A 21,778-nucleotide genomic window follows, 5' to 3' on the forward strand; every position below is an offset into this window, starting at 1 on the left:
GTCATGAATTCTGGTGCAATTGAATTGCTTCTGTAGCAAAAAATAAAGAGCACTGACGTTTAAATGGACCCTCTGCCCACTGCTGAAGCTTTAGTGTGGTGTTTACAGGAAGCCTCGCTGGCAGGACATCACCAGGCTTTCCAGACTATGTGTAATTACCCTCCTCAGGTGCTGGAAAGCTGGAGGAGGGCACAAACCATTGGTGCTTATATAACAGAAGGAGAAACTGAGGCTGTGTTTATTCTTGTAAAGAATCAGTGAAGCAAAGCAAGGCCTGACCCCTTGCCTTGACTTATTGCTCAGAAAGGAGGGTGGCCATTCTCAAGGAGGTGCCCAGCGCATTGTTGGGGGGAATGTGGGCCAGGTCTGAGGTTTGTCTAGCCCATCACCTTCATCAAGAACTTCAGGCCAATCAAACACATAGAAAAGAGCCAAAGCCTTAACCGTGGAGCCTAACTGAGTCAACTTTTAATAAGAAGCATCTGATCACAGCTTTTATGGGTGATGTGCTGGCGTAGAAAGACAGTTTAAATCAAGCAAAGATGAGGCATAAACCCTGGAGAGTTCGTAGGGGTAGGAAGCTGGTGGCTCAGAACCAAGATTATCTGGTACCTAGGTAATTCTAAGCACTTGGAGCAGCAGAATAAAATGTTCCTTTTTTCCTGGCTGAGTTCTGCCCGCATCTGCCCTTGGCTATGATGCACTCCATCTCCATTTCCATCTGGCAACTCACTCATTCTTCAAGTTAGCATGTGCTTCGTCTTCCTGAGATGGTCCCTGGGTCCTAGTTGGAGGGAAATGCACATTTCCATCCCAGGTTTGTGTACTTATTGTGCTCTCTGCCCGGAAGTTTTTGCAGAGGTATCTGTCTGGCATGTTCCCTCCCTTCTTCCAGGTCTCAGTTCCAATTGGACCGTCTCAGAGATGTATTCTCTGATCACTGCCTATACTAACACCTGCACTGATCTCTCTCCTTGATGCATTTTTCTTTAGAGACATTAATATTACTTGATTCTCTCACACATACATACACACCCCTACCTACCTACTTACCTGTCATCTATCTCATTGTCTATGCAAATTTTGGTCTGTAACCTCCATGAAAGTATAAGCTTCATGGGTAGAATATAAACTTAATGGTCTTGATCACAATTGTTCTCCAGTTGTGCTAGCCTAATGCCTGGCATAGTTTGTTCAACATGGAAATATTTGTCAGTGAAAAAATTAATGGAAGCCTGAACTCTGTGCAGTCACAGCAACCTCTTTTTACTTCTATTGTAGCACTTTCGTATATTTCTATCTTCCCCTTGAGACTAAGTTTTTTTCATCTTTTTTTTGGAGCAGGAAATCCTGTAATTTCTTTTCTAGAACTACTTGCCCTTTGCTCAGAATCTGGCACAATGCAATGCTCAGAAGTATGATGGGTTGGTAACTGACTGACTTTCCGATGTCCTGCTGAGAGATAAGGATGGACCACAGTTATGGATGTGGGGTCAGAGAAGGGCCAAATCAGTAGCAATTAGTGATAACTTGTATCAGATGGGAAGGAGCAGAGGGGATTGTGCTTAACTCTGACAATTTCAGCAAGAGGGGCCATGTGGGTGTGATATTAAGAGGAGGTATCAAACCCAGGAGAAGGTGCAGGTTGTCAATGGGAGATGGGGGATAACTCATCTTAAGTCATTTGCATTATCTGACCTCAAATAGGCAGTCATCTTATCATGTTCTTTTTATCCCCACACTGAAATAAAAAATAATATTTCTCCTTCTTTTCTCAGGAGGATGTCATTGAAAAATTTTAATACATAAATAATTTTGTCAAACCAGTGTTAATGCTTGTGATGGGCTAAACTTTATGATGAGACAATGGATAGGAAAGTTGCTGACATGCTTTGCCCCCTTTGTTTCTGAGTGTCTTTTCTCTTTATCTCACTTTATTAAATGCCACAAAAAGTGAGTGTCACTTGGACAATTTACAGGGTAAAAGTAACCGCCCTTTGTTGTTCTTGTTGTTCACTCAGTCGTGTCCCACTCTTTGAGACCTCATGGACTGCAGCTCGCCAGGCTTCCCTGTCCTTTAGCATCATCTCCTGGAGCTTGCTCAGACTCATGTCCATTGAGTCAATGGTGCCATCCAACCATCTCATCCTCTGTCGTCCCCTTCCCCTCCTGCCCTCAATCTTCCCAGCATCAGGGATTTTTCCAATGAGTTGGCTCCTCACATCTGGTGGCCAAAGTATTGGAGCATCAGCTTCAGCACCAGTCCTTCCAGTGAATATTCAGGGTTGATTTCCTTTAGGATTGACCGGTTTGATCTCCTGGCTGTCTAAGGGACTCTCAAGAGTCTTCTCCAGCACCATAATTTGACAGCACCAATTCTTTGGTGCTCAGCCTTCTCTCTGGTCCAGCTCTCACATCCGTACATGACTACTGGAAAAACCATAACTTTGACTCGATGGACCTTTGTCGCAAAGTGATGTCTCTGCTTTTTAATACACTGTCTAGGTTGGTCATAGCTTTTCATCCAAGAAGCAAGCGTCTTTTAATTTCATGGCTGTAGTCACCATCTGCAGTGATTTTGGAGCCCCCCACAGTCTGTCACTGTTTCCATTGTCTCCCCATCTATTTGCCATGAAGTGATGGGACCATATGGGAAGAATTATCGGCCATTTCAATGTTTTTTTCTTTTTTCTTTTTGGCCAGGGGGAGGTAGAGGGAGAAAATGAAGAAAGCTTTCGAGTAGGGTCCCCAAACTCTGGGGTCTAATGCCTGATGATCTGAGGTGGAGCTGGTATAATAATATTAGAAATAAAGTGCACAATAAATGTAATGTACTTGAATCATCCCAAAACCATACTCCCCACCTCTGATCTGTGGAAAATTATCTTCCACAAAACCGGTCTCTGATGCCAAAAATGTTGGGGACCATTGTTTTAGAGGATAGCAAAGTCATTTGATTTATGTCTATACCTTCCATTTGTTCATCTTTTATACATATCTTTTATGATCTTCCAGTTTTGCTTGTACTGTTTTCTGCCTAACTTTGAAAAATAGCATATCTTTGTAATTTCAATTTTTCTCCAAACTAGAACATCAAAACTGAATACCTTTAAAAATGTTGTAAAGTTTTTATCTTATTAGTTTACATGCCAATTTTCTAAATATATAGAACATAGAAGAAATGGCTCCATGGAAAGATTTGGGCTTTTAATCTGAAGATTAGTTTCCATATAGTTTACAAAAATAAGTACGAGGCATTATTCCACCGAGGGACAGTGATACAGATCATAAAATTTCTATTTCCATTCCTAGGTTAATCATAACATATTAGAAACACAGACTTTAACTCCCCAGTTTTACCATTCTTATGTAGTACAAATTGTTTCCCAGATTGTCTAGTTTTGATTTGAAATATTATGTTCATAAAACTCCGAGGAGCACAATTTCTTTGTAATGCCTTCCTCTCATCACTGCTGCTGTGTATAATTTATGTAGCATCTCTGACAGTCTTTGCGCTTTGTGTAGCTGAGATTCCAGTGTTAGGTCTTTACTCTGAAGAATTTAGAATTCAGAATCTAAAGTTCCATGCACTGTGAACAATGAAGCCAGAAATGATGGTGGTGGGTGGAGGTTTCAAGGTGTCTCTAAATCTGCTCTAACAAGGTTCTCACATCATCATTGAAATGGGTCCTTTTTGTACTCAGTAGCCAGGATTAAAGGTGGGAACTTGGGTAATCCCAGTTCTTTTTCCTATGAAACAATGAGAACTTGTCAGGCTCTATATTCTTCATTTTCATGAAAACTTATCAGAGTGGCAGGTTGTTTAATTCATAACAATGAATGTCTACCCCTGGGTACCATATGTACTATTTTATCTGCCATGTAAATTTCTTGGGGGAATAGCCTATGTGTTTTGTATTTTAAAAATACTTTCACTATGTTAGAACCATGTCTAAGTCTTATTATTTCAATATTGAGTAAAAGAATCCCTAGCAAAATATTTAAACAAACATAAAAAAGGGAATTCATTGACTTAAGTACCCAAAAAGCTAAGGGGTTGTCTCCTTTGTGCGTGGCTGGTTCCAGGCTCAAAGTGATGTCACAAATGATTGTCAGGTCCTGGGGTCTCTCCATCCTTCATTCTACTTCCCATTTTGTTTTTATGGTTGTCAGCTCAGCCTTCTCCTCTTGGTGGCAACCTGGCTCCAACTAATCCAGGCCAGAAGATGAGAGGATAAGAGAGCTTTCCTCCACATTTCTCTGTCTCTGTCTCTCTCTGTGTTTCAAGCAACAGTTATTAGTTTTAATTGCTTATCCATCCCTGACCCATCATGGTAGCTGAGGATGTAATATTCTCATTAGCCAGGCCAGGTATGGCATTATTATTGATATAATCTAAGCATCATCAGATGAGAGTGAAAGGAGTATTTCACTGAACAAAATTGGGCTATTATTTCTGTATATGAGTGAGGGATGCTGGCTAGTCTATCAAAAGAGATAGTTGGCAATCATTTACTGACAGATGAATCTGAATCATTTAAATTTGGACTGTCATTTGGATTTCTCAAACCCTCATCAGAAACTGCTAAGAGGACAAAGCAACATATTTATTTTCATTAAGTCAATATTCCTAAGAATGACTGCTAATGGAGGATTGTTCAAAAACTTTTGTATTAACAGTCTTGTTTTCAAGTCTAAATTAATCTTAAGAATGTTACTCACTGATGCGTGCAGTTAATCAATTATCTAGACCAGTGTCACCTGTTTAACCAAACTTTGAGGGACAGAAACTGGTTTCCTTTGCTTTATGCAATTGTATTGGGAACTTGGATCATGGTGGTGTTGAACAATGCTATTGAATGAGGGTAGTTATGTAGAGGTCTCTAGAGTCTTCATTTTCAAATAGGTAACAGAACACTGCAAGGCTGGTGACAGGACTTGACACTTCTTCTAATATGTTCCATCACTTTGGGATGGTTTTTGTAAGTTAAATGAGATCTCCTTTGCTCTTCCTTTAGGCCAATTCCCTTGCAAGGCAAGACATTTATTTCTGACCTTAAGGCGTCATTACAGGGAACTGACAGTGCCTTCTGGGGAAGACCTAGTTTATCTCCTTTGTGTAGCAGTCTCTGAGGTCCTAATTCCCCATTCACCAGTTAAATCCCAAATCCAGGTTAACTGTGCCTATTAATTTGTAGACAAAAATAACAGTTAAGTAGCAAGAAGGAAGTTTGCCCTTAAGGGAATACCCAAATGCTATACTGGATTCACACCAGGACCACCTGCATCAATTTAAAAAGAGTTTTTACCAGCACAGGAAGAATTTTCTGCAAACGTTTGTGTTTGTGGAGCTTGTTTACCTCAGCTGGAATTTGCAGCAGATCGCAATTTGAAGAATGTTTAATTTTTTCCTTCTAAATCACACTCAGTGGTAATTATTGGGATCCGGATTTTGTTGTTCTTGTCTGAAAGTGGTGGGAAGTAAACTTGGATTGGGTTCAGACTCTGGAGGTCTGATGAAATAGGAAAGGTGTGATTCCAAATGATTTCTGGAAGGAGAGAACAGATCCGAAAGAGTTCCTGTAGTTTGGGCCCCTCAAAATAAAGTCTTTGGGAGGGATATCTTAAGAATGACCCTTAGGTATTATATGAGTCAGAACATCAAAGATTCTTTTGTACTTAGTTGACTCCATTTAGTAAGTTGCAAGTCATAATGGTCAATGGAGACTTCTTAGATAATTTGTAGTAAAAGTTTGGCATAAAAATTTTGTTGGTCTTGGTCCTGCAATTGACAAGAGTTTCAGCATCCCGGCATATCTTCTTTCTTGATGATCCCAGGGAATCCAAGCTGTATAGTATCTGGTGGGGTGGTGGTGGCTGGAATGGCTTGCACATATGTACCAGGGTGCCAGAAGTGGTAGGATGTCAGAAATTAAAGCCTCAGAGTATCAGATTTGGGATGAATCTTGAGGATCTCCTTTAGTATTTTTGTAATATGAAATTAAAAATATTAAAAAAAGATATTTTCTTTGCACATAGTGCTAAAATAGTGGATGGCATGTGGTCAGAGAAAGCCACCGTAAGCAGCATAAGAGAAATTTTCTGCAGTTTAATAACTAACCTTCAATCTTGTAAACATAGTAGTTTCCTTTTCTGAATCTACTAAAAGTTTTTTTTTTTTTTTTTTAACCCATGTGTATTTACATTTTAGGGCTTCCCAGGCAGCACTAGTAGTAAAAACCTGCCAGCCAATGCTAGAGACATAAGAGATGTGGGTTTGATGCCTGGGTTGGGGAGATTACCCTGTTGAAGGCATGGTAACCCACTCCAATATTCTTGCCTGGAAAATCCCAAGGACAGAGGTGCCTGGTGGGCTACAGTCCACGGGGTTGCAAAGAGCTGGACACGATTTAGTGACTCAACAACAACATTCACATTTAAAGAGTACGGCAGTAAAAGTAATGTACGCAAAATATTTCATGTAGTCAGCCACATTTTCCATTGGTCTTGCAGGAAGGCAAGGCCGAGGGATCAGTTTTTGTTGGTGGGCTCTGTATTTTCCTCTTCTGGTTTAAGACATAGACTGTTGGTCCTTTAATGGACCGGAACCTGATGGTCTGGAGTCCACGATGAGAAAGTGAAAGAAGAAAAGAGGCTAATATTCCCTGGGTTACGCAGCTGGCTTTCACGTTCCAGGGAATCAGCCAGAAATAGAGAGATAAAGAGAAAGAGAGGAAGAGAAAGAAAGAAAGAAGGACATGGGGACCCAAGGTCTGATAGAGCAAAGGTGTTTTAATCAACATGGCGTGTGCATATATACTGTCTTACAAGGTAGTTGTTCTCAGCAAAGATAAAGATTAAAATTCCAGACTTACAAAACATAAGACGGTCCCTATCAAAGAGAGAGTTGCAAACAATCACCTTTTACCTTATGGTTCATGAAAAGGAAGAGGGTACTTATCACCATAATGAGAAATGCCTGGATTCCTCAGCCCCGGGGAAAGGAAGGCATGCCTCTCCTCTTAATTCCTCAATATTCAGGAATTAATAAGGGCTAGAGGGTTCCTGACAGATCCCAAACAGCACACAGAAAGCCTCTTGTTAAATGCTTCCTGACAATAGACGAGTAGGTGTGAAATTCCTGTGCATTCTCTTTTTTGCTGTTGTCACACAGGAGGCCTTGTGTTCTACAGTTCAACTGGGTGGATTTTCAACTTTTGAGTTAATAAGTAAGAGCGCTATCCCCATCCCACCTCCCCCCACCCCTTGCCTTGTGAACTTGTAGCAAGTTAAGGCACTTAGATTTTGGGTTTGTTTATCACTGCAGCAGAATTCCACCTAATATATTAACTGTATGAGATTGTTGTATAGAAATCAAGTGCTGATTCGTTAAAAAAAAACCTTTTGTTTTGTATCGGGGCATGGCCGATTAACAATGTAATGATAGTTTCAGGTGAACGGTGAAGGGACTCGGCCTTACGTATACATGTATCCCTTCTCCCCTTAAATCCCTCCCATCCAGGCTGCCACAGAACACTGAGCCCAGTTCTATGTTCGGTACAAGGGGTCTTTGTTGGTTATCCATTTAAAATATAGCAGTGTGTACATGTCCATCCCAAACTCCCTAACTGTCCTTGCCCCCAGCAGCCAGAAGTTCATTCTCTAAGTCTGTGAGTCTCTTTATGTTTTGGAAGTTCACTTGTATCATTTCTTTTTAGATTCCACATGCAAGGATGTGGATGATCATAGGATGCTTCTCCTCCGTCTGACTTTCTTCACTCAGTGTGACATTCTCTAGGTCCATCCATGTTGCAGCAAATGGCATTATTTCTTTCTTTTCAAGGGCTGAGTAATACCGTATTGTGTGTACCACATCTTCTTCATCCATCCCTCAGTCAGTGGACATTTAGGTTACTTCCACGTCTTGGCTATTGTAGAGGGCTGCAATGAGCACTGGGGTGCGTGTATCCTTTCAGACCATGTTTTTCTCCAGATGTGTGTATGTGCTAAGCAACTTCAGGCATGTCTGACTCTTTCTGACCCTATGAACTGTAGCCTGCCAGGCTCCTCTGTCCATGGGATTCTCCAGGCAAGAATACTGGAGCTGTAGTCATGCCCTCTTCCAGGGGACCTTCCCGATCCAGGGATTGAACCTGGGTCTCCTGTATTCCAGGTGGATTCTTCAGTGTCTGAGTCATCAGGGAAGCTTTTCTGCAGATACATATATATATATATATATACACAGATATATATATATATATCTGCAGATTTTAAAGTTAGGAAAGATAAATGTCAGTGTTAAAGGGCTGCACATTTGAGACCTCAGGTCAGTGTTTATTTCCTTAAAGAAGATCAGGTGTTCATTTCCTAGGGCTGCTGCAACAAATTAGCACAAAACTGATGGCTTAAAATGGCAGAAATTTCTTCTCTTACAGTTCTGGAGACCAGAAGTCCAAAAGCAAAGTCCTGGCTGAACCCCATTGCCCCTGAAGGCTCTGTGGGGGATCTTCACTTGTTTATTTCAGCTTCTGGTGACTTCTGGTACTCTTGGTTCATGGCAACATAACTTCAAATCTTTGTCCCCATCTTTATATAGCCTTCTTTTTTTGTGTGTGTTTCAGTGTCTCAAATTTCTCTTTTTCATTATAAATCCAATGACATTAGTCACTAGAATCTAGGATTCTAGACATTAAATCCAATGACTCTAAATCCAAGATGATTCTATCTCAAGATTTCTAATTGAATTATATCTGCAAAAATTCCTATTTCCAAATAAGGTCACAGTTAATGTTAAGTGTCCCTGTTAGGACTTGGAAATACCTTTTTAAAAAAAAAAATTATTGGAGTATAGTTGCTTTACAATGTTGTGTTAATTTAAGGTATACATCAGAATGAATCAGTTATATATATACTTATATTCCCTCTTTTTTAGCTTCTTTTCCCATAGACGCCTTTACAGAGTTTTGAGTAGAGTTCCCTGTGCTATTTGGTAGGTCCTTATTAGATACTCTAGTTATTATTTATTTTATATATAGTAGTGTGTATATGTCAGTAACTTTTTATGAGATAAAACTCAATACACTAGAGACTACATGGGAAATCAAATGACAGTCAAAATGTTGTTTGTTCAACATGGACCCTGAATAAAGGGAATTAGTTGCATGAGTTATTCTGTTTTTTTAGGTTGACTTTGCTTATCTCTTCTCTGATCCCCTTTTTATTAGTCTTAAAGTTATAATTCCAATCTTATTTTTCTTATTTCTAATTTCTTGATAATTTCTCACCAGAACCTCATATACTAAATATATCAAGAATCTGCCTCAATAGTGAGGGAAACTTCTTCAACCTTGTAGCTGCTTCCTTCATCACTCTGTTCCTAGTCTGTCCTCCACTATGTAGTTTAATAGGCATTTATTTTTACATACTAAAAACCTTGAGATTCTTAATAAGGTATTGATACATGCTACATGCACTGAAAAACATATTTTTTTATTCACTTTTCATAGTTTCTGTTTCTACCTGAAGGTGTTTAACAACATGTGAGATAACTTTTGCCTTTTTTTTTTTTTTTTACAGTCTTTCTGATGTAGTTGTGTCTGGCATTAAAATATACCAAGACTACAGTTTTCTCCTACTTCATACGACTTCACAGAGACAGAGTTAGGAACAAAAGCCTATGTGACTAAGATTTGAAATTGAGGATGAGGGCCCTAGGAGTGGGGAGTGCAGAACTAGGAAAAGAGTGGGAATTTGCACTTGGGCAAAATTGTAGGATCAGGATATCAAAAGTCACTTAGAGTCACCTTCTAGGAGTTGAGGAGGGAGTCAGCAAAGGCCCTTATTGGCTTTGCCAGTCCACACAGGATGAGATGGTTGGATAGCATCACCAACTCAATGAACAGGAATTTGAACAAACTCCAGGAGATAGTGAAGGATAGGGTAGCCTGGCGTGCTACAGTCCATGGGGTTGCAAAGAGTCAGACACGACTTAGTGACTTAACAACAGCAACAGGACTGGGGGCAATTACTGGAGGGTGAGCAATTTTGAAGATTGTTTTTTCTTAGTTGTGATTTGCTGGTATGCTTAGGATCATAGATCCGTGCTTTGGAGACCCAACTATTCTTAACACATTAGCATTTTTGTAATTATTTCTTTTTTCTCTGTTAGATTTTAATAAAGCTCTTGATGAAAACGTCAGGCCGTCTCAGGAATGATATGTGTGTACATTTTCAGGTCACCATTTTAAAGAGAGGGCCACGGGGGCCTCTTCTATGGGAGGTGAGTCAGAGTGAGAAAACTGGAAGGAAAATAAATGCAGTTTTGGCTATTGAGAATGTTTGTTTCTGTAATTCCAACTTGCACCTGCTTTTGCTTTCAGGCATTATCGCACCAAACATATATGAGGGAAGATTAGATTCTATGTGATACAAATGTTCTTTTGGGAGAGGAAGGAAAAGTAACAGAAACACTTGCGCCCCTCTTGTGGGTGATAGGAGGAATATAAGGACCAACTGCCAAGTTCTTGAGGCCTCAGGGTCCTCCTTTTGGGATCTTATCTTTGTCTGCAGGACCTGAAGGAAACTTTGATAATGGCAAGTGGTAGGTTGGGGAAGTAATTTTCCTACATCTGGGTAAAAGTCTGAGTCTATTATACTAAATGGGGAAAGAAAACACCTAGAAAACATGCTCTCACCCCCATGAGAGCATGCCAGTCCATGTTCTGGCACATATTGCTAATTAGACTTGGTGCTTTCTCATTGACTTTAGATCAAGCTTTATAATTTTCAACATAGCACTTAGCCCAACCATCATCAGTCAATAAGACTTGACGTGCCAGGGAAATGTAATTGCCATTTCTGAAATAGACGGCCTCTCTTTCAGTTTCCAGAAGGCAGAAATCAAGTCTTGCCCTTATTTGTATTTGCAATAGCACTTAGCTTAGTTCTGAACCCGAGGTGTTGCTCAGTGATTTGTTGGGAACAGCACTGGGTGGGAGAAGGCTGAGGATGGCTTCCTAATTGCCAAGGTGGCCAAGCACAGCCAGTTCACAGGCAACTGTGAGGCTGTCCTTCCAGATCCTGAGGTTCCATTTTGGTTGACTGCTAGTAGGAAGAGCTTCATGTTAGCACCTTGTGTCTATACCATTCTGAGGTTCCTTGTTAAAAAGGAATGATGGTAATCTATCTGTCATATGTAGGATGGATAAATGGCAAAGTCCTACTGCATCACACAGGGAACTATGTACACTGTTCTGTGATACTATAATGGAAAAGAATAGCTTTTTAAATAGTTTTTAAAAAAGATACATATAACTGAGTCACTTTGCCGTGCAGCAAAGATTGACATAACATTGCAAATCAACTGAGCTTAGTTGCTCAGTCATGTCTGACTCTTTGTGACCCCATGGACTATATTGTAGCCCATCAAGTCCCTCTGCCCATGGGGATTCTCCAGGCAAGAATACTGGAGTGGGTTGCCATGCCCTCCTCCGGGGGAATCTTCCCAACTCAGGGATTGAACCCAGGTCTCCCGCATTGCAGGTGGGTTCTTTACCATCTGAGCCAGCAGGGAAGCCAAAATCAACTATACATCAATTAAAAAAGACCTATAGAATGTATTTCTTTTCAAGAAATATTATTTGGAAACTTTGGTATTTTATTATTGCTAACAAGTAATTTTCTACTTTCCAGTCAATAGACTTGTCTGCCTTTATGATTCCAGTCTAAGTTGAGTGTCAGTCATATAAGTGGTGCTGAATAAAGTGAATTTACATGTTGGATCTTCACGTTTTCAAAAGGCTCTTGAACTCAGAATACTGGCATCTAAATATCTCTTGTCTCCCTGATGACAAAATAAGAGGAAAGTAAATTAACTGCAGTGAGACATCCTTCCATAAACGAAAGCAGAATTCTTCCTAGGGAGAGTGGATGAAAATTGAAAGGATTACTGAGTGAAGGTCAGATTTCTAATTTTTTGGGACAGCTTTTAAGTACGTCTCAGCCTGACGGTCAGAAGAGACTAAATGACCTCTCTAAGTCCTTCCAAACCTGGAGACACTGTCTTTCTAGAGAAGAAAGAAACCCTGGAGAGCACTGACTGTTCTAAGCAATTACTTATATCTAAGAGCATTGTTATCCCGTGACCAATGGCTAAATGGCAACAGAATAAGGACTCTCAGGGGCATCTTGAAAAATACATGTGAAACCTTAAAGGTCAGGGAGTTATGCCCATTAAGCGTGATCTCCTGGAGATGAGTGAGTGTACTTACAGCACTGCTAATATTTTATCAAGAGTTAAGGACCTATTAGCATTTTAATTTGCAAGAGTGGATTTGCCTAGGTTCTGGTACACAACTGCTGTCTCTCTGGCTGATAATCTGATAATGTTGTGTGTGTGTGTGTGTGTGTGTGTGTGTGTGTGTGTGTGTGTGTGTATGTTTTTCTTGGGCTTTCATTTCTCTTTCTCACTCTTAGCCTCAATTTGGTAAGCTATAGTGACAGAGTTTCAAAATATAGCCATTGATCTTTTCTTGATTGATTGCAATTCCTTAAATGAGAAATCTCACTTTGGAAGAGGATTGACTAGGAGAAAGATTTGTAATTTCAATTTATAAATCTCTCTCTTTTGATTTCCTGGTTTCTTGGTTACCTGGATGGGAAGCTAGTAACTTTTTTAAAAGAGGCATATGGAAGAAACTGTCTAGCTGTCCATCAAACTCATTTTGTCTTCTTTCTGAGACTGTGTTTAGACCATATTTGCCATACTATCTCGGGCTTTCCCAGTAGCTCAGCTGTTAAAGAATATGCCTGCAGTGCAGGAGACCCTGGTTTGATTTCTGAGTCAGGAAGGTCCCCTGGAGAAGAGATAGGCTACCCACTCCAGTATTCTTGGGCTTCTGTGGTGGGTCACATGGTGGATGATCTGCCTACAATGCGGGAGACCTGGGTTCAACCCCTGGGTTGGGAAGATACCCTGGAGAAGGAAATGGCAACCCACTCCAGTATTCTTGCCTGGAAAATTCCATGGACATAGGGCTACTGGTGGGCTACTGTGCATAGGGTCACAGAGAGTCAGACGTGACTGAAGTGATACATGCACACACACAGACCCACTTGGGGAAAATATCTGGTTGGAAAGATCATATGACTCATTCCCTCCCCTTCCCTCCTTGAGTCCTGGGAAAGTCTATTCCAAGAGTCTATTCCTCCAACCTTACCATCTGTAACTGGTTCTTGTAACAGAGAACTTCAAGAGAAAAGCTTGCAAGAAAATAACCTTCTTTAAGTGATTCAGAAAAAAATCTTCTTCTTAGGGCATAACTGTACTGTCATTTAAATATAAACTCACTGTGGGTTTGAAAACATTAAATGTGACTAGAAGGTAAGATTTAATCTTGGGGGCTAAATTTCACAAGGACATCTTCATGGGGAAAAATAAAAAGCCCAAACCACAAGGATGCCATAAAACAAGACTGAGAAAAAAGGAGACTCCAAAGGTTTCTCAAGGACAACTTTTGTCTGCAGTTCCTTTAATGAACTAGAAGCTGAGGCTAAGAGAAACGATCATGTGTGTGGCTGGTGGCAGGTGGCTTTATCACACCACAGACCCACCTCCCGCCCCTGGTTTATTCGTTCTTATGCCTACAGATGTGGTGGCTCCAGGAGTTTCTTTCCTAACAGAAGGGGCAGATGCAATACCCAGCTGATGACTCGGAGGCCCTCAGAGCTGAGTGAGGGCAGACATAAGCTTTTCCTTGCTGGTTTTTTTGCCAAGTGTGCTGCTATTTGCACATTTCCCTCCAGCTACCGGAGAAACAAACCATCTCCTCTGGGACACCACAGCCTCTTTGTTCAGATATTTATCATAGTGTTTGGCACTTTGCACTGTATTATCGTTCCCCCTGCTTTGCCTCTCCTACTAAATCTGCACTTTTTAGAGGAAGGGACTCTGTCTTGTTTGTGAAGCATCCCCAGAGCCGAGCACAGTTCTTGGCAGGCTACAGATGCTCAATAAATATTTGCTGAGGGAATGAGTAAATAAGTGTATGAATAAAATAATTAACATGCATATAACAACAAAAAAATAGTCACTCAGTTGTGTCTGACTCTGTGCAACCCCGTGGACTACAGCTTGCCTGGCTTCTTTGTCCATGGAATTCTCTAGGTAAGAATAATGGAGTGGCTTGCCATTCCCTTCTCCAGGGAATCTTCCAGACCCAGGGATCGAACTCAGGTCTCCTGCATCACAGACAAATTCTTTATCATCTGAACCACCAGGGAAGCACATAAAAGATTGAACATAATTCTGGGAATTAAAAATATGACAATCTCTGAACATCCGAAACACCAAAACCAAAATGCAAAAGAAATGCTTTATTTCTAACATTCTTGTAACTTTGGATTTAATAATTCCTGGAGTAGTTCATCAACTGTACAAGGTAGGAATTTTGTTTGATAGGAACTGAGGACCGATTGTAGGGGCTTAAATGAATTAGGAGTTTGCTTTCTCCTGTAAACAAAACCCAAAGTTAGGGGATTCATACCAGCTGGAGCAGCATTATGAAGTTGTCAGGCACCCAAACCTTTTCTCTTTTTCTGTCCAAGCCATCCTTAGCGTGTGGCTTTCATTGTCAAGGTTATCAGAGGGCTGCTGGAGATGCTGCTAGTATGGATACAGCTGTATGCTGTCTCATATTGTCAGCTTGTTATTCAGCTCAGTTTTACCTAGAAGATTTTTCAATGACTGAGTAGAGCAGAGTTTCAACTCAGGTCTCAGAAGTTACACAGAATCAAGATCAGATCCTCAATAAGACATCTCATCCTCACAGACTATAAGAGTGCTGTCTTTCATACTTGTGCTAGAGAGTATGCTTGCCCAGCATCCTTACCTTAAGCCAGGACAAATTCTGCAGGATACTTTGTAGTCCAGACAACACTGAGAGTTCAGATTGAGGCTAGGGCTTGACCTGAAACAGCATCTTTGCCGGGCTTCTCCAATCTCCTAAGCCCTTATCAGTTTCTTCTAGAAGCACTTTCTTAATAAATTGCTTGCATGTGAATCCTTGTGTTAAGAGTTTGCTTTTGGGGAACCTGACCTAAGATAATGCCTGCTGAGGAAAAGCTGAGACAAGGTTCAAGGTCAAGAGCAAGTAACTTGTATCCAAGGCAGTCTCTATGCCTGATGATGATGCAGGCATTTGCTCAGGGGTGAAGGGTGGGCTTCTCTTTTCCTAAACCCCGAATGGTCGGTGCTGGTTGAGGTCCCTCTCCTCGATGGAGACCGATGGCCTCTGTGTTTGCTGAGGCCCTTGGCTTCCTGTCTTTGATGAGACTCAGAAGATTTTGCTCAAGACTTCTGTGTAGAAACTGCCACAACAAAGAGGCTGCTCTGAGCAAAGTAATCTGCACTACTGCCCAGATGTTTATTGCTTCTGGTCTGACCTGATGGTTAATGCCTACTGCACATCTGTAAAAAAGACTTGTATGGATGGATCAAAGGAAACACTTAGGAACCAACAAGACCATAACACATGTTCACATCCACAGCCCCACACTGGGAGCCCTTGTACATCATAAGCTTCAACAGGTTCATGAAGACTTTGCTGCCCCACATCTTACACCTTTTCTATTTCCCAGGGTTCCTGACTCATGCACCAGAAGCTCACCTGAATTAAACATAAATGTTAGTTGCTCAGATGCATCTGACTCTTTGTGACCCCAAGGACTCTAGACCACCAGGCTCCTCTGTTCATGGGATTCTCCAGACAAAAATATTGGAGTTGAGTTGCCATTTCCTTCTCCAGGGGATCTGCTCAACCCAGGGACTGAATCTGTGTGTCCTGCATTGACAGATCCTTTACCATCTGAGCCACCAGGCATAACCCCTCACCAAAATATATTATTTCCTGTGTGGAGTACTGCTGTTGTCAGATGAAGAGTCAGAAGGCGCAGAGGAGATTGCACGCCTCTCAGATAACAAGAAGGGCTTGAGGGGAGTGGTATGGAAATCTACTGGCCAGCTGATCCTTCCAAACTTACCAGTCAGATATATCATCCCACTCCTCTTCCCATCGTTTTGAACTGAATGAACTTGCGGTAGAGAAGGCCCAGAAGATTCATATTAAAGGGGCTCCCTACAACATGGAGGGAAACATGAGGAGTGGGAAACAAATATTCTTTATATTTTCAAACAGTACTTTGGATTTTCAGTCTCCATGACCAGCTACTTCAGGAAATGCTGTCTCAGCCCTAATCCTCACTCACTGTAAAGAACCAGTTTGGTCTGGGCCCATCTTGTTAATGCTATTCCAGTTGGCTATGTTTGGATTATGAAGATGAAGATTGATGAAGATAATTCCCTACCCTCCACTGTAATCACTGAGGACTGAATACTCATCTGGACATATATTTCTCTTGAGGTATACTAATTTTTCCATCTCTGTTGCTATTGTAATTTTGTCAGCTCAAACCTGTATAAAACTAATACCCCTAGATAATTTTCACATGAACAGTTATTAAACTAGATTACTTCTTCCACACTAGTGCCTATGATTTTTTCGAACTTAATTCAAGTGCGATAATCTTTCTCCAACTTCAAAAAATGCTAAATTGGAATGAAATCTACTTCTGTACACCTGTTTGGTAACTGTTGGAATTTTGGTTCCAGAAAAACAGAATTGCATGGATTGTGAGTCACTTCTGCTGAGGATAATCAGAAAGAGAGGAAACTGGGAGTTGGAATAGATAGGGGAGGTAGAGCAGATGGTGGAGGAAGGATGGAGAGTTTTGCAGTGAATCCTTGGGGAAGACAAAGGAAAATGAAGCACAGCAGACTCAGGATATTCAGGTGACATCTGTGAGGAGGAGGTGAGGAACTGAGAGCTGAGATGTGAGAGAGAATATTTGACAGGCATGTGATCCAGGGAGGGGGGAGAAAGCAGCTTCTGAGTCATGTAATCAGGAAGGCATTGATCATTTGAATGGAGAACCAGGCAAAAAAAAAAAAGAAATAGAATTTACAAGTGCTTCACTGAAATTTTAAGAAACTCAAAATTTCAAGAAAGTTAAATGGAAATTAATGTCATAATATCCATATTACTAATCTAGTAATAATATAATTATTCTTTTATTTTCATAAATGCAAGATATATTTAAAGGAGCTTTCATAGGTTCAGTTCTGATTTCAGTTTCTTGATTTCTGTTATATTATCTTAATTTCCCAACCTCAAAATCTCTGGCAATAAGGATTTGCTGAGCTTCAATTTGGAGGTTGATAAAGGGATGACAATAGTTATATTTACCACCCCTAAATTTCACCTTGTGAGTTTTTAAAAGAAATATTGATGAACTTGATCACTTAAAACTACAAACTTCCCTAGTGGCGCAGTGGATAAGAACCTATTTTCCAATGAGAGGGAAACAGCTTTGATCCTTTGTTCAGGAGGAGTTCCCAGGCCACGGAGCAATTAAGCCTGTCTACCACAACTACTGTGCTCATGTGCCTCAATTACTGAAGCCCGGGCGCCCAGAACCCATGCTCCATAATAGAAGCCACTGCAATGAGAAGCCCACGCACCACAACTAGGGAATAGGCCCTGCTCTCCGAAACTAGAGAAAACCTGCATGCAGTAACGAAGATCCAGCATAGCCAGTAATATAAATAAATACACAAAAAGGCTTTAAAAAACTTCAAATTTCCGCACAGAAAAATGCAACATGAACAGAATAAAAAGTCGAACAATGGACTGAGAGAATATTTGCAGCACATATGAATGGCAAGGGTTAATAGTCATAATTTACAAGCTGATAAGGAAATGACATATCACTCAACTGAAAACTAGGTAAAAGTCTTGAATGAGCAACTCAGAAAAGAAATGATATGTGGACAGTAACCATGATAAGCTGCCTAGCGTCTCTAGTTTATCGAGAATATGCAACTGAAAAAGAGTGAGAGGCCAGAAGATTGGCAGAAATTTATAAAGTTGGTAGCCATCAGTGTTGGTGAGGATGTGGGGAAATAGGACATCTTATACATCGCTAATAGGATTATGAATTTTTATATACTGTTGAAAAAGTATTTTAAAAATGAACATATCCTTTGACCCAGAAATCTCTTCCAATCTCCTGGTAATTCATCCTACAAAAAGAAAAGCAAACTAGCTAAGCATATGTGTACAAAGATGTTAATTGCAATATTTTTGCAATGGAAAAGCTTGAAAGCATCTAAATACTCATCAGTAAGGGAGCTGATGAATGGATTATGGGGCATCCATATTATGGAGCCTCAGCGAGTTATTAAAGTAACCGGGTGTTTCTCCATGATATGGGAGTCTGAGATCAACTTAAACAGCTGGGGTACAGAGAAAGTGTGAAGAAGGAAATGGCAACCCACTCCAGTATTCTTGCCTGGAGAATCCCCATGGACAGAGGAGCCTGCAGGCTATAGCCCATGGGGTCCTGAAGAGTCGGACACGACTGAGTGGCTAAGCACCGCACAGGGAAAGTGAAATGCAGAGGGAGGCTTGGGAGCTGCGAGGGCTCTAAAGGAAGGCCAAGAGCCCCATGCAGCTTGGATGAATGGGATGGGGGTCAACCTATTCCTACAAATGCCTCTGCTTCATTTCCTCTTAAACATGGATGAAGAAATGTATTGTCTGCATTATCTATCATATCTAATTCAACTCCAGATATTTCAGCTCTTACAACCTGATAGAAAAGGGTGAATAGTTGCTCTTTGCTTTGTCGTTGCCTTGTTTAGTTGTTAAGTCGTGTCTGACTCTTTTGTGACCTCATGGATTGTAGGCCGCCAGCCTCCTCTGTCCATGTTTCCCAGGAAAGAATATTGGAGTGGGTTGCCGTTTTCTGCTCCGTGTTGCTCTTTAAGATTTCCTCACTCTGATATTTTCCTGCCTGCACTCTTTTCTTTCTTTCTTTCTTTGATTAAGATCTTCTAAGATGCTGAGCCACATATTCTGCTGCCTCTGGGTGGTATAGGATTATCCAGCCAAGATGACAAGGCAGAAAAGTCAGAAGACAGAAAGTTTTTTAAAGTCATGTTGTTTTGCAAATGGTTTTAAAGCTGTATTTACACTCACAAGGAGAATGCTGCTTCAGCATATTGTTAATTAGGACACTACCCGAGGCTAGTGCAGATTAATCTCCTCAAATATGCTTACTGTATAGAGTAATCATGATTAATTAGCACACAGGATTGGTCCAAAATGAGAGGATTTGAGGACAATCTTGTTTTGTCTCCTGTTGGAGAAGCTGCATAAGCTTCTAGCTGAGGAGCCTTTAGTTCATCTGAATAGGTACCATGGTATTAGGTGATCAAGAGATGATAAATAGACAACCAGTAATACCCTTTCAATTATCCTTGTAAAACTGCTACTTAGAGACCTCAAGGGTATTAGATCAAGACACCAGCAGGCTAATGGGCAAGATGCCTTTGGAGAGAGCTTGGCACTCAGGAGCCAAAGAACTTAAATTTGCTCTAATGTCTGACCGCCACTTGGTAGCACTGACATTTCTCTCTTAATTTTTAGAACACTTGCCTTGAGGTGACCCACGTGTTTCCTGGGGATCAGTGGGACTGTTGTTGATGCTGGGCTGAGTTTCTTTTACTGTTTGATATTTCTGCAGGCTGCCACGTGGCTGCCTTGGCTACTGCCTTATTGTAATTGGCTGGACTCCACCTGCTCAGGCCCAGCTCTGGGGGCCTGTGCCTTCTCCAGCTTGGTTCTGCTGTGTGGTTCTCTGGATCATAGCTCATCTCAGGTGTCATTTTGAAGCCAAATGTTGCAACTCCTGCCTCTACTTTGTTAGGTATTCTTTGGATACTACAATGAATGGGATTTAGTTCCGGCCATGGGCAACTCCAAGGGTGACCTTGGGAAAGCGCTTTATTGTCCACCTCATCCTTACCATTCTCACAAATCCATCCAAACTCAACATAGGGTATGTATTAGCCAAAATTCTTTAGAGAAACAGAACTGGTAGAATAAAAATCTTTTTATCTAACTATATGTATATATGTATTAGGAGACATTGGATGATGAGATTATGGAGGCTAAGAATTCCCATGATTTGCTATCTACCAGCTGGTGATCCAGGAAAGCCAGTGGTGTAATTCAGTCTGAGTCCAGAGGCCTGAGAACTGAAGGAGCCAATGTTTTAAATCCCAGTCTGTGGGCTGAGAAGATGAGACAAGATGTTTCAGCCTAAGCAGGCAGGGAGGAAGCAAAAAGGGCAATTTCCTCCATCCTGTACTTTTCATTCTATTCAGGACCTCAGTGAAATGGATGATGCCCACCTGCATAGGAGAGGGCTGTCTATTGAGTTCAGATTCCGATGCTAATTTCATCCGGAAACACCCTCATAGGCACATTCAGAAGTAATGTGTTATATGGGCATCTGATGGCCAGCCAAATTGACACATAAAAATACCATCAGAGAGTGGTAGTAAACACTGGGAGCTTGAAATGTAATCAGCTCCATACGACTCCAAAGAAATATATAGAATTGCAGGAGAACTAGTGTGCTTGCTACACAAATGGAACTTCTAGGTAATCCCTAGAAAGAGCCTCACTAATCAGATTACTGCCCCCTGGTCCCCATTGCCACCTGAAATTCAGGACTCTTCACTGGACCAATATAGGAATAATAGTCTGGTGGTGGAGGCAGCGAATTCCCAAACAGCCTCAGTCAAAAGCAGAGCATGGACAGGGAGAACTCTAGATTAGATATAAGTGCTGTGAGAGAAGAGAGAGTGGACAACATTTTTGACTATTGTAGTAGATAATCAGCGTCTCTGGCTTCCCTGATGGCTCAGCAGGTAAAGAATCCACCTGCAGGAGACAGAGGAGACGCGAGTTTGATCCCTGGGGTGGGAAGATCCCCTGGAGAAGGAAATGGCAACCCAATCCAGCATTCTTGCTTGGGAAATCCCATGGACAGAGGAGCCTGGTGGGCTACTGTCCGTGGGGTTGCAGAGAGTTGGACATGACAGAGCACCTGAGCACACACACAACAGATGATGTTCAAGACTGGGTGTGTCTCTTGATCCAAAGTAGTTTCCTTCTGGAACAAGAAAAGGGATACATAACAGATGACTATACTTTGCTGACTCAATAAAAGGACAGTACAGAAACTCACAGGGGTTAGCTTTAACTAAGCTGCAGAGCCCGAACTGCATGTCATCTCTGAGCACTGGGGTAGGGGCTCAGCCATCTGGGTCCTGTTAAACCAGGGATGAAGAACTTAAGCCTGAGGTTGAGGCTGCAGACTCATTAGTTGGGAACTAAAGGCTGAAAACTAAGCCGTCTGTGTTTGGTCTGAAGCCCTGGCTTGTGACAGAGAGCTAATAGACTCTCCCCAGGCCTCTGTCAAGAGGAGCCTTTCCTTCAGAGAAAATGGGGGATTATGTCCCTGGGAGGTTATAGAGCTTCTCTCAGGGCGGGAAGTAAATCAATACTGATGCTGGTAACAGAATCACATAATTCTGCTGACTTGCAGTGGAGTGGTGTCTCAAATGTTATCCTGAGCACCATGGAGACACCCCAGGTGAAGTGTAGGTATGTGTGTGTGTGTGTGTATGCACACACAGAATATACAAGAGCTCACTTTTCACCCTTCCTCTGGCCTTCAGAGCACCTTGTGTGTTTACTACCCCATCATGCCCTTCACTGGGGTTGTGAGTGCATTTGCACGACCTCGCTGGACTGTAAGCACCGTGGGAGCAAGAGAAAAAAGTTCTTGCTTTGTTTTATAATGCTCACTG

At 41.4% G+C, this 21,778-nt stretch overlaps 1 pseudogene; it reads left to right on the plus strand.

Annotated features, from left to right (window-relative positions):
- LOC136147888 (large ribosomal subunit protein uL1-like) overlaps window positions 1-21,778 on the plus strand; it is a 47,988-nt pseudogene that overhangs the window by 4,978 nt on the left and 21,232 nt on the right.

The sequence above is a fragment of the Muntiacus reevesi genome, chromosome 16 (assembly GCF_963930625.1).
Source record: "Muntiacus reevesi chromosome 16, mMunRee1.1, whole genome shotgun sequence".
Taxonomy (NCBI): Eukaryota; Metazoa; Chordata; class Mammalia; order Artiodactyla; family Cervidae; genus Muntiacus; species Muntiacus reevesi.